The 13,070-nt window shown below is 42.5% G+C and overlaps 1 protein-coding gene across 1 annotated transcript in view; it reads right to left on the bottom strand.

The window, feature by feature from the left end:
- Positions 1 to 13,070, bottom strand: part of Micu2 (mitochondrial calcium uptake 2) — a 91,675-nt gene that overhangs the window by 58,251 nt on the left and 20,354 nt on the right. The window lies entirely within an intron of this gene.

A 13,070-nucleotide genomic window follows, 5' to 3' on the forward strand; every position in this document is an offset into this window, starting at 1 on the left:
TTGCCAAACTCAGCTACCCCTAGAATTACATTTAAAGAGTAAGTTAGGTCTCACAGTCCCCAACGTTTACACTAGTCATACAACAAATATCAACTAAGTCCCTCCGTTTTAGGCACTGAAGGTAAAATACCAATTGAGACTAATTGGAGGGCAGTTACTTTCAAGTGGGAGAATGGCACTGGCAGACGTGTAAAGTCACCGAGATGGGACAGCGGTAGCAGGTCTCTTAGTTAGACAAGGCTGTCTTTTGAAGGAATGGCACTTACAGAGACTGTGCACATGAGGTGAGTGAGTCCTGTTCTCCTGAGGAACAATGTCTTAAGGAGGAGCAGAAGGCACTGTCACCACGGTGACAGGAAGAGAGTGGCGAAGTCACACCAGACAGATATGCTCCCATGAGGGGCTCTGTCCACACAACTATGAATAGCAAAGTGCAGACAGGATGCACACGGGTCAGACACTGTTGGCCCTTCCCAACAGCTGAGGGCAGCGCTGAAATACCCCAAGCTTTCTGTTCCACTCAAGGCCTTCCGCCTCTGGTTTCCACGTTATCCTCCCACACGTGGATGAGCCTGGTGCTGGACAGACTGACATGTGGTTGACAACATGTGCTGGAGCCGATGCGGAGCCTCGACGTGAGACTGCGCTGCTCACCCTGCTTTCCTACAGCGCCATTTTCACTGGGCTACGCGTCCTCCCAGGACACACCTACTTCTACTCCGCACGGATCCGGGAATTTACCCTGACCTACAGGCCATACATAGTGACTGACGACTCAAACCAAAATGTAAGAACTAGGAATTCTGGCCGCTTAACCTCCTCACATTCAAGGCCACCAGAGGCCTCTTTTTGCTGATGTGAGTCCCTAACTAGTTCTGTCCCCTGAAGTAGACAACAGGCTTGCTGAGCGTTCAGTTTTGCTCTTTTTGCATTCTATTCAGTGTACTAACAGCCTACAGAGTACTAACAACATACACAATGCACACCAATGCTAGTGTCTCTATGTACTTTCTGTTCTTTGCCCATACATTGTTACTATAAAACTACCAAAAGGTGAGGCGGGAACTCAGTACCTTGCACAAGCTGGGAAAGCGCTACCCTGACCTATAACTCAACCCAAGGGCAAGTTTTATTCATAGACTTCATACTCATCCTCACGACCAGGAAGTGGAATCACAGTAACGCTTTCTGAATGTTATATATGAAGCACACACACACACACACACACACACACACACACACACACACACACACACACACACACATATGGTGGTATTCTAATTGTACTGAAATGTGATTTTCATTGTATGTTAATAAATAAAGTTGCTTGGGGGTCAGAGCTATTAGAGCTATAGCAAGAGTGTGGTGGTGGTGGTGGTGGCGGTGGCGGTGGCGGCAGTGGCTGCGGACGCCTTTAATCCCAGCACTTGGTAGAAGAGCTAGGTAGATCTCTGTGTGTTCAGGGATACAGCCAGCATTGGAGACATACGCCTTTAAGACCTAGAGGGCTGTACTTACAGGCAGAGACGAGGCAGTCATGTGTTTGGGTTTACAACCAATGAGAAGGCAGAACAGAAAAACTATTTAAAGACAGACACACAGGAAGTAGCTCTCTTTCGGGGAGGTAGGAGCACTGCAGGAGGTAAGATTTTAGCTCTGAGCTCTGACCTCTCGGTTTTCTCTTTTACATTGGTTCTGTGTTTTTTATTTTAATAAGACGGTTGGTTACATCTATACACACACACACACACACACACACACACACACACACACAGAGTAAAACATAGCAATATATGCATCGTTTTGCTTAACAAAAGAAAAAGCAATGGTAAGTCAGACAAACACTAATTTCCGAGGCAGTCTCTTATGCTTTGACAGTGAATTTATAAAATCTATGGCCAGGAAAGGGAGGTTGGGTTGGAGCAAAACCAGGAACCTAACTGCATTTGCAAGCCCTAGGGATCAGAACAGAAAAAGGCCAAGCATGAGTATGTGTCGTAACTATATGGAAGAATTTTAAAGGCATAAAGTTAACTTACAGTCTATTAAGAAAATAGCAGCTGGGCAGTGGTGGCGCACGCCTTTAATCCCAGCACTCTCTAGGCAGAGGCAGGAGCATCTCTGTGAGTTTAAGACCAGCCTGGTCTACAGAGTGAGTTCCAGGACAGGCTCCAAAGCTACACAGAGAAACTCTGTCTCAAAAAAAACAACAACAACAACAACAACAAAAAAAAAAAAACAGCAAAATGAATAATCACAACAGAGAATGCACACACTCAAACCCTGAAATACTATTGGTGTCTTTCTAATTTCTGTGTCAAAGTTGTTAAAATTTCCTTTTTTTGATATTTCTTTTTGTTTAAATTCTTTTCACACCTCAACCAATTATACAGTCCAATACTGTACTCAACCCTCTGTCTACAGGTCTCCTAACCAGAGGGCGATTTACTGTGTATCTGCTCTGGTTTCAGGTTGTCTTCTTTCTTGTGACAATCTTACTTTTCCTGGGCTTAACTGACTTGTAGGAAAGAAACACACAAATTACTGCTCTTTCACAGCAAGTCGTGTAAAAGTTACCGTATTTCTTTCTTCTAGAAGGTTTGGTCCTAAAAGTTCCTCTACCTTGTGGTTATCATTTTTTTATTAAAATACTTATTTAATTAAAAACAATGTGAATATGTGCATATGCCACATGTGTGGGTGTCCACAGAGGCCAGAAGATGGTGTCAGATCCCCTCAACTGTTGAGATGCTTGATGTGGGTGCTGGGAATCAAGCTCCAGTCCTCTCCAAGAGCATCAAGTGCTCCTAACCATGGTTATCATTTTCCATGTGCCTCTAAGAACCTTTCACTCACACACTCAACATTTCTGAAGAGTAACATTTTATAGAGTTGGATAGTTGACTGGGTTGTTTGCATCTGGTTACATTTTGGCCAAATATACTTTCTAGTGAACAATAAAAGAGAGGAAATAAGGATTCTTTTTACTAGCTAATTTCTAAGCTTGAAGTTTGCACAGAACTGTAGGTCATGTCGACACAACTTCCAAATGCGACCTGCAACCATGACTCTCTCCATCAGCAGATGGCTGAAACTCTACAATACCGTCTGCCAGCACCCTTCCAATTTAATTTGGTATGGTAGCTTTCTGAATTTGTTACTCCCTAGTATAAACAAACCCATTCTACTAGCCCAAAGCCTTTCCATCCCCATTATCAGCAGCAATACCCTGCATATCCTCACCAGTGGTACTCTCCACTGCCTCTCTCACTGAGATTGAGTACTTTGCTACCCAGTCAACAGTACCCTTCTATTTCCTTTATGAAGTATACAGTGGATGCTCCCAGCGCACACCTTACTACCAATCTTCCCTTTCTTTATTATAGCTTTACCCTCTCGGATTTAAACACTTAATTGAGCATCTACTAATTTCAGAAACACACTAGGAGCCAGGATGCAAATGAACCAAAGAGGGTAACTGTGGAGCAGAAAATGTCAGCAGCAATGAAGTAGATAATTAAGTGAACAGGATGTACAAGGCAGGCTGGTAGCATCTTTATAAGCATGTTCTTTCAAAACACCCAGTTGCAACCAAAGTTTTTTAAAATCACCCCTGTTTTATAAAAGAAGGGATGTAGGCTTGTTAAGGTCAGCCAGCTTGCCTAGTTTAACACAGTAGTTAACTGATGGCACAGGCCATATGGCACCAACTTCAGTCTCTACCAAGTTCCCAGAGCAGCTCCTATGAGAGAAGATGCAGTGTAGTAAGATCTCATGTAAATAAGGGGAGGCTATAAACTAGAGTCTAGAGATTAACAACGAAAAGGTGGAGAATTAGCCATTCTTCAAGTCCCAGGCTAAATGTTGCCCATTTCCTAACTAGTATTCACTACTACCCTGGTTATATCAAATTGAAGTTGAGTAGAATGTCCTGAATAGATTTGTTTGCTACTACAAAGTTTAAGTGGAGTGGGAGGTGGTGGGAGGGTGGGGAAGGACTTTGTGAAATTATCACTTTACAAATGAATGTACCAACACAGTTTTGCTTGGGCTGTTACTATTATTTTTTAATCAATCAGTACTCAAATTTTAAAAGTAAATTCTGAAGGCTCACAAGTGCAGTTAAGTGTACACTGTACCTTTATGGCTATTTTATATAATTTGGATTGACTTGCTAATGCCAGTTTTATTGCTTTAGTCTTTCATCTGTTAGGCTTTATTTTGCTTTACTTTATATTCATAACTATTTTGATCAAATCTCAAATCTACTAGATGGTTCCAATGGTCAATAAAGTCAACAGTCAGCCATGATACTACTAAGAGATAGATGCTTTACTGTGTGATTTCCCGAGGATGTTCTATTATAACACCCAAATTCTTTCTGCCTGGTTTTCAAGTAGACCGCCAAGCCTGGAGTGATGCCTCAGCTTGTCTTACTCTAATGCATAGCAGCACACTGAGCTGCTGCTTCGTACACAATGGAAGTATAGTTGTTATTTATAACCCAGAATTTTTAAAAGAATTTATTTATTTTTATTTTGGGTGCACTGGTGTTTTGCCTGCACATGTCTGGGTTTTGGGTTCTCTGGAACTGGAGTTACAGACAGTTCTGAGTTGCCATGTGAGTGCTGGGAATTGAACCTGGGTCCTCTGGAAGAGCAGCCAGTGCTTTCAACTGCTGAGCCATCTCTCCAGCCCCAGATTTCTTTACAGATTAAAAACCCTTGTTCTTTACAGTTCCGTACATGTATATTATGGCTCCTCACACCCCACGATATTCTCCTATCGATCCCTCTGCTCCCTGCAAGTCTCCCTTTCTCACATGCAGTTTTTTTTCTTTGCTTTTTTTCTTTTTTGGGGGGTGGGGTGGGGTGGGGACTTGCTACATACTGGGTTTAACTAGGGCCATCTGTGTGACCAGGGGGTTCAAATGTTCCATTTTATCCTGGTGGGCCCACCTGTGGGCACAGAGCTGAAGACAATGACTGCCTTTCCCCAGAACTGACTAGTAGCCGAAAGTTCAGCTGCGTGAACCTTCTCCATCCATGACTGACTGACGACGGGCTCAGTCTTGTACAGGCCTAGCACAGATAACCTCTGCTGTTTTTTTTTTTAATTTTTTATATTATTATTATTATTATTATTATTATTATTATTATTATTATTATTGAGACAGGGTTTCTCTGTGTAACCCTGGCTGTCCTGGAACTCACTCTGTAGACCAGGTTGGCCTCCAACTCAGAGATCCCCCTGCCTCTGCCTCTGAGTGCTGGGATTAAGGTTGAGTGCCATCACCACCCGGCTTAACCTCTGCTGTTAAGGGATCCTATTTGCAATAGCTGCGTCATGCCCAGAAGGCAGCATTTTGCAGCCCTTTTTATGTTCTTTCCAAAACTTCTTTCTTGTTCTCTGAGCTGTGGAGGTAGTGGTAGAGATGCTCTGTTAATAGTAAGTGATGACTTATTCTATGGACTTGTGCAGCCATGAATCTCTACGTTCACCACAGTCCTTTGCAAAGAGAAGCTTCTCTGATTGAGGTTGAGTGTAGAATTCGTCTATGGGTATAAATAAAAGATTTATAAGGGAATTTGATGCCATACCAATTTATGTAAGCAACTGTAGTTAAATTCTCTAAGAACTTGTAGCCATTGGATCTTGACTGTGTTCACAGTACCAGGAATAAAGTCCCTCTTGTGAGGCAGGCCTCAGATCCAGTCAGAGAGCAAATGGTTACCACCGTAATGTTGTGCCAATAATACCTGTGGGCATGTATTGCCTTGCAAGTTGGTACTGTAGCTTGCAGGGTTCATAGACCATTGATGGATGCCTTTTCACCCCCAGTAGCATGCATAGCTCCTTCTGGCAACATGAAAGCTTGCAAGCAGGGAGGAAGTTTCTGGCACAGTTCTAGCTTAATTTCATATCTTGCAACAAAGATATGTTGTGTCTTCAGCAAAGGTACAGCCCGGAATTTTAGGAGTTAAAAAAGGACCTAGGCAGCATCTAGTTCTAGCTCTGTGCAAACACCAGCACCACAGCTTCTGAGTTCCAGACCATGTTTGGTTATACAGGGTACCGCACAGGACCAGATGCTGAATCCTGCTCTAGTGCCTTGAAAAGTTTTGCAGAATGCTTTGGCAGGCCCTCCCTCTTCCCTGTCTGGTTCTTTTGTTCCTTCCCTCCTTCCTCTTGTCTGTTTTTGGCTTATCCCATGTGCCCGAGCTCTCTTCACCATTCTCCTTTGTCCCTCTAACACACACACACACACACACACACACACACACACACACACACACACACACACACACACGAGGTGGCTTTGTTGTGCTCTTTTCAGTGCCATCAACCAGCCATACTGTTTTGGGTGCTGACTTCCTTCCTCTCTGTCTTCTCTCTCACTGACTGTGTGCATTTGTGGCAGGCTGGAGTTCACAAGTGAGTGAAGCAAAGGAAGCGGCTTGCAGACTCAGTGAGCACAGTCAGCTCAGTCAGGATGGAGAAGAGGAGGTGTAACAGATGTCAAGATGTCAAAACTGCCCCTGAGAAACCAGGTGCCTAGTGGAGTGGTGTTATACAGTAGGCAGATGCAGATGTGTCCACGAATCCACGCTCAGGGAGGTATTTCAGAGCCCGCTGTTGTACTGTTCTGAGGACACGACAAAAATGTACACAAGAGAACAGTGGCATACTATAAAGATCACAGTTGTTTCCCTCTTTGTGGATGTGTGGAAGTATAATTGTGTGTGGATGTGTGTGGATGTCAGGAAACCTTAGATACTGTTCCTCAGGAGCTGTCTACCTTGGTTTTTTGAGATAGGGCGTGTTACTGGCCTGGGGATCACTAATTTGGCTAGGCAGACTGGCCAGAAAGCCCCAGGGTTCAGTCTCTGCCTTCCCAGTGCTGGGATTAGAAGTACATGCTATCATGCCCAGCTTTTAAAATGTGGGTTCTGGGAACTGACCTCAGTCCATTCTTAGGCAGCTTGCAGCTTGTCAACCGAGCTATCTCTCCAGTACCAAAGATCATAGATTTTGACCCCCTCTCCCCCACCAAATGTATACAATAGTCATCACATATAAAGATACTAGGGCTTATAAAGAAATGCAGAATTAGGATTTTCACACCATGACTGAGCACTTACACTTAATCTACATATTCAATAAACTTGGTTATTTAGTTTACTGCAAACACTCTATTGTAAATGCATGTTTTACACTGAGTTCCACGTAAATATTAACATCCACAGACTCACACTCATGGGGACTGGAATATGCTATGACACCTGAACCGAGTCAGGGTTCTAGTAAGCCCATCACTAATAAAAGGCAAGGTAGAAAAAACTTACATGTGCCTTAAGGCAGTAACAATTCTGTTTTTTTGCTTTTCTGGATGTAATAGAAACAATATTACTATTCTCTTATTTTATCTTTGAGATTATAGTATATTTCCTTCCTCTAAACCCTCCCAGAGGCCCCTCCCCTTGGGTTCTCTGAAGGAAAAAGGAGATAGGACAAATGTTTTAAGTGTCCTGTCACTGATACTCAGGGCCAGAATCTCACAAGAAGTTCGTCCTCAAGACCGAAAGGCTAGCTGCAAAAACAAAAGCAAACAAAACCAAACCAACGAATTTGTAAGCAGTTATGATTTCTTCCTTTCGCCTCTTGTTCATCTGAGGTCTGCTTTGGCTGGTTTAAAAAGCCTGTGTCAAGCAAGAAATGGTGGCATATGCCTGTAATCCCTGCTGTAGGGAAGCTGACACAGGCTACGAGTTCTGTCTTAGGGATAAGAAGCCATGCAAGAACACAAATGCTTGCAACTGTGCATATAAATATCAAGAATGGTCAGGTACAGTGCATTCAGCTATGCTCGCTCGCTCGCTCGCTCGCTCGCTCGCTCGCTCCCTCTCTCTCAAATCCCATGGGGGAGCAGGTCCATAGTTTCGGAGCCACACAAAGCTCTCCACAATGATTTTCCAAAGTGGTAAGCAAAATTATTGATAAACAGTTGGCATTCCATCTGCCTGTTTGCTCTTTGGTCACTACCTCAGTCAAGCTCATGTGCGTGCATGCGTGCGTGCGTGCGTGCGTGCGTGCGTGTGTGTGTGTGTGTGTGTGTGTGTGTGTGTGTGTGTGTACTTGGACAAATATTCAGTCTTTATGAAGCTCCCAGAAGCGGGGAGCTAAAAGGCAGAGTGGTATTGAGACACTGTTAATTTTACAAACAGAAAATGGACTAAGCCAGAGTGATGGTATGACATATCTGTGGTAGATAAGGAGCCAGTGGAATTCTTAATTGTTCAGATTTTATACAAAGTCCAACTCCACACTTTTATTTTGATAAGGGTGTGACATGGTTATAAATTTCTTTGAACTTCTGAATCCAAACTAGAAGTGTAGAATACTTAAATTTCTTACACACTACATCTGAACTATCTGTAAAGCATTTCTCATTAATGTTTTCTATCACATACTCCATTTTAATCTTTTGCCAATTTTGTTTTTAAATTTTATTATAAAAACACTGCAAATAAAAAAACCCACATACTGAAATTAACCAGTCCCAAAGACTAAACAATGTATGTGTAAACACCACACAAATATCTACTGGGTCACAGCCTTCACTATCTGCACGATACAGTTCATTTTTACTGAGCACAATGTGTCTTTGAACGGATCATCCTAAATGTTTGTTTTTGAAATAATGAACTGTGTATTTCACACTGAAAAACTATATAAATGCTGGAGTCTAGTCCACTAAATAGCTGCAGGGAGGTAGTGGGACAGGGGAGAATAAAAACACATGGCTGCAAAGGTTTGGGCCAGCCAAGGTTACCACAGTCAACCAACGGCCCGAGTGCACATACACGAGTAACCCTCAGAAGCCACTCACACACAGAAAATGCTGCTCAAAATGTAGGAAGATGAGAAGTATAGCTTAAAAGCACTTAATGTAAATCTTTTATGAGAAAAATACGTTCTAACAAATGAGCTGGAATTATCTGAAGATTCACTGACATGACAGCCCTCACACTCTACTGTGCTGTATGAAGTCAGCATTACTCCCTGCCTCCCCAGACGGCCACAGTACTCTATAGAGTGCACACTATAGACAAAGCAGGGCTTTGCTTATATAAACTGCAAATGATTAGAGCTATGAGTGAAAACAGAACGTCTTTCGGAAAAGTACAAGTAGACAGAGTTCTACACTGTCATGAATAACTGTTACACGTCAAATAAAACTAAATCACAAGGCACACATGCTTTCATCTTCCCAATAATGTCAACACACACTTTTTAAGAGCTCACTATTAGTTCATTCTTTGTCATAACGAGGCACCAGGAAAAGAACCTTTGTGAGCAAAAATTCAGTGTGCTGACACACAGATTTGGGATTTCAGGAAACCAAGAAAAATGTGACTGAAATTATATCCTAGGGTTAAATCAACTGCTTACAAAAATAGTGACTATCAGAAAGCAAACTCTTAACTTTAAGCACTGTACTTTGTATATAAATTTCAGTACTGATGTTGCTGCTCATGCCTAAAATCCTTGTACTGGCCCCTGATCTGCATCTGGAGGGAGTGGGGAGCTCCAGGTGTTACTGGCTCCCTTTCCTATGCATTCGGCCTTTGTGATTTACTCTCATTTTACAGACAAATCCAGGAAATACAATCTGGGGCCATCAGATCTATACACTGGTTTTCTTCAACCCAAACAAACCAAACAAAACCCAGCACAATGTATCTTTCTGATGACAACTCTTTCTTAAAGCAAAAGGTCATTTAAAAAATTGACAAACTAATGAGATCAGTAAGTACTTGACTGTTACCAAAACACCAAAAAAACCCAAAAGTAAACAACGACACTAAAATTAAAGATTTTAAACTTGACTTAAAGGGCCTTCCTTCCAGACAGTAAAAATGTGTCTGAAACTCCAGGACAACCCAGGCAGAAGCAGTGTCTTCTTCCAGGGAGAACAATGCAGTGAGTCTGCGCCAGTGAACTCCTGAGCCACCTCAGGTGGTGGGGCTGCCAGGCACAGGCCATTAACTGCATGACTCCAAGGGCACCCCACTGCAGCTCGGGTTTGTGGGCAGCAAGGTGCAGACGAAGGGGTGTCTGCTTCTGGTGTGTGTGTGTACAAAGGCCGCCTATGGGCCAGCACCATTGCTGTCAGGGCTGGGCAAGGCAAGAAAAGAGCAATCTCCTACTTCACGTCCCCATCACTCTGTGCCCAGTGAAGGCCCAATGTCAGCCCTTTCCTCCCATGTCCTGTTCAGGGAAGGGCCAGCATCATCAAGTTGTGACTTTGTTGGGAGAGGAACATGCTATATTTGTGGAACTGATCTAGGAACTATGAAGCTAAACTGGCAGGTACCCCAAAATGAGAGAACAAATGAAATTGAAAAGCACACCCCCACTGGATATGATCAGCTCCAACCGGAACACCGGGAGAACTTCCAAGCACATTCAGGTCACAGGTATGTCCCTAGCTCAGTCAGCCACCTCTCAAATCTTCTACTGCTCAAGTACTGTATCGCAGAGGCTACTAGGACCGTTGTGTTCTTCAGCTGATATTTTAATGCAAAGATAAAAGAACCTTAGATCAAGATGGACAGGATCAGGAAATGTATTCACATAATTTTTGCAAATGGCATAACTAGCTAGAATGTCTCCTTAAAATCTAAGGTAGTACCTATTCAAAATCCTGTGGGAACAATGAGGCAAGAGCAGCAGCAGGAGATAATGGAACCATGTTCTGAAAGAGAACGGGAAGATCAGGAAGTCAGCGAGGCAACGGACTGTCAGGAGAGCACAGGGAAGACACGGTACTCCCTGAAAAGGGATCTAGCTAAGTAAAAACACAGAAAAAGACCGTTATAAATAAAAAAAGAAAACACCATTTTTCACTGCCCCGTATGTGTGCATTCTATGTTTATATAATTTTACAATACCTCAAAAAAGACCGATTAATTTTCATCTTCTAAAATAGGATTTCAAATATGGTATCTTTATTGCAGGATTCAATCTTTTAAAGCTTGTTTAAACATACACACTCACTCACTCACTCACTCACTCACTCACTCACTCACTCACTCACTCAAAAAACTACAGTGTGGGGGTAGAATTAGCTCTAAGATGATTCCTCAAATGGCCAGCAATATGGCTCAGCAGGCAAAAGTGCTTGCTGCCAACTCTCTAACCTGAATTAGATCTGCAGATCATACATGGAGAGGGAGGAAGCTGACTCCTACTTGCTGTCCTCTGGCTTCCATGAGAGTATGTCCTTCCCAAGTCCCATAAAACAAAATGTTAAAAAACAAAACAAAACCCCCAACCAAAAAAAACCAAACCAGAGCCGTGTTTCCTCGAACTGTAGTGTGGAGAAATGACGGCAGCAGCAGATGTAGGCTATGTCCACACATCCACCTATGTATCAGCACTGAACTTAATTAACCTGGGAGTCTGGAGTTTTTGTCCCTTCTTACTCCAACCTGTTTGTTATAAACAGAACTATTCCAGAGGAATGGAATCAACACTACTAATCTTACTCTTTATCTGCACGAGATTTCATAAGGTACTTGTACAAATCGACTCTGCTGGCCAGTGTATACAGTTACATATAAATAACGAGGGCTCGACTGCAAAGCAGCTGCCTGAGGAGCCAACTCCTAGGGAAGAGGGAGGGCTAGAATGCTGGGCTGAGATCAAAGGCTCAGGCCTGCTGGAGGCTCTGTTACCCTAAACCTGGGGAGACTGTTCAGAGACTTGCTAGGTGGAAGCTGGGGAGTGGGGGTGGAATTCCTCCCATTACCCCATGACTGCTCCTCAAACCTGCATCTAAGACTAAATATGCAGGAAAGGAGGAACAGAAAAAAAAAAAAAACTGCTGGGATTTGGGGCTATATGAGCATGTGAGAACCATCCACATGGTTCTAGTTATATATAAAATGCTCCATGGATTTCAAGGATTACTTGTAATGCAGTAAAAAATGTGACAAAGGAATTAAGAGCAGTGAGTGATGGGAACTGGATAAAAGAGATCTTTGAAAGCTGATGACTTCTGTTAAAACATTTCACTCATTTATTGCCTTTAAAGCAACAGGTGCTTCACCCTTCTGTCTCTACTTTTTATCCATGAAGTGACAAATTACAAAAAGTAAGTTCTCTGTTCTTTGTTGAACATTCCTTGGTGTCCGCATTTCTCAAGAATAAAGTGGGAACAGAAAGGGCCTTTCTTACAGTATTACAGCTTTCAGAACGTCTAATACACACACACATTGCATTAGACAAAATATAGTAAGTAAGACCTAGTCATCTGGGGCCTTTATTTTGGAATTGGTAATAATCTGGATGAAATAAATTGCTTTGCTTCTGAACATTCTGTGCCATGACTGAAGCTTTCTCTTAAAGAAAACTTTACGATTGGAAATTTTCACTCATTACACATTTTCTACTTTGTTCCGGATGAAGGAGATTTTATTGTATATGAAACAAAACACCCCAGACTAAATTAGAAATCTTCACTGGGTAAGCGAAGTCTCATGATAAGTTCTACAGAATGACGGAGCCTTAGCCAAGGAGACAAAAGCTATTCCCAGAAAACCTGGGCCCTGGGAACACCTCCCTGGCGTTTCAGTACTGTTTTTCTAGTGATGATACTCCAGCCTTCTTCTGAAGTTGTCATGCTTTATTTCTATTTAACACACAGACCCTGATGCATTTCACCCCCACCAAACAACTGGTGTCTAGGGCAGAAAGGCTGTCAGGAAGTGAAACACACACCTCTTTTATTGTTTTTTTCTTCCTAACTAGATTACTTAGCACAATATTCATTTTTCCTTCTCCACTACGGTCTTCTAAGAACCACATCATAACTTCTGTGATCTAAACAAGTTTAACTTAGAACTCAAGTGATCTCTCTCTCTCTCTCTCTCTCTCTCTCTCTCTCTCTCTCTCTCTCTCTCAAATCTTCAGCTAAAAGCTTAACACCATCCTAAAATAGCACCAGTCTCCACCCCTCCACTTTAATTAAATAGTGTTTTCTTAAGAAACAGTTGAGTTACTTT

The sequence above is a fragment of the Peromyscus maniculatus genome, chromosome 9, assembly GCF_049852395.1.
Source record: "Peromyscus maniculatus bairdii isolate BWxNUB_F1_BW_parent chromosome 9, HU_Pman_BW_mat_3.1, whole genome shotgun sequence".
Lineage (NCBI taxonomy): Eukaryota > Metazoa > Chordata > Mammalia > Rodentia > Cricetidae > Peromyscus > Peromyscus maniculatus.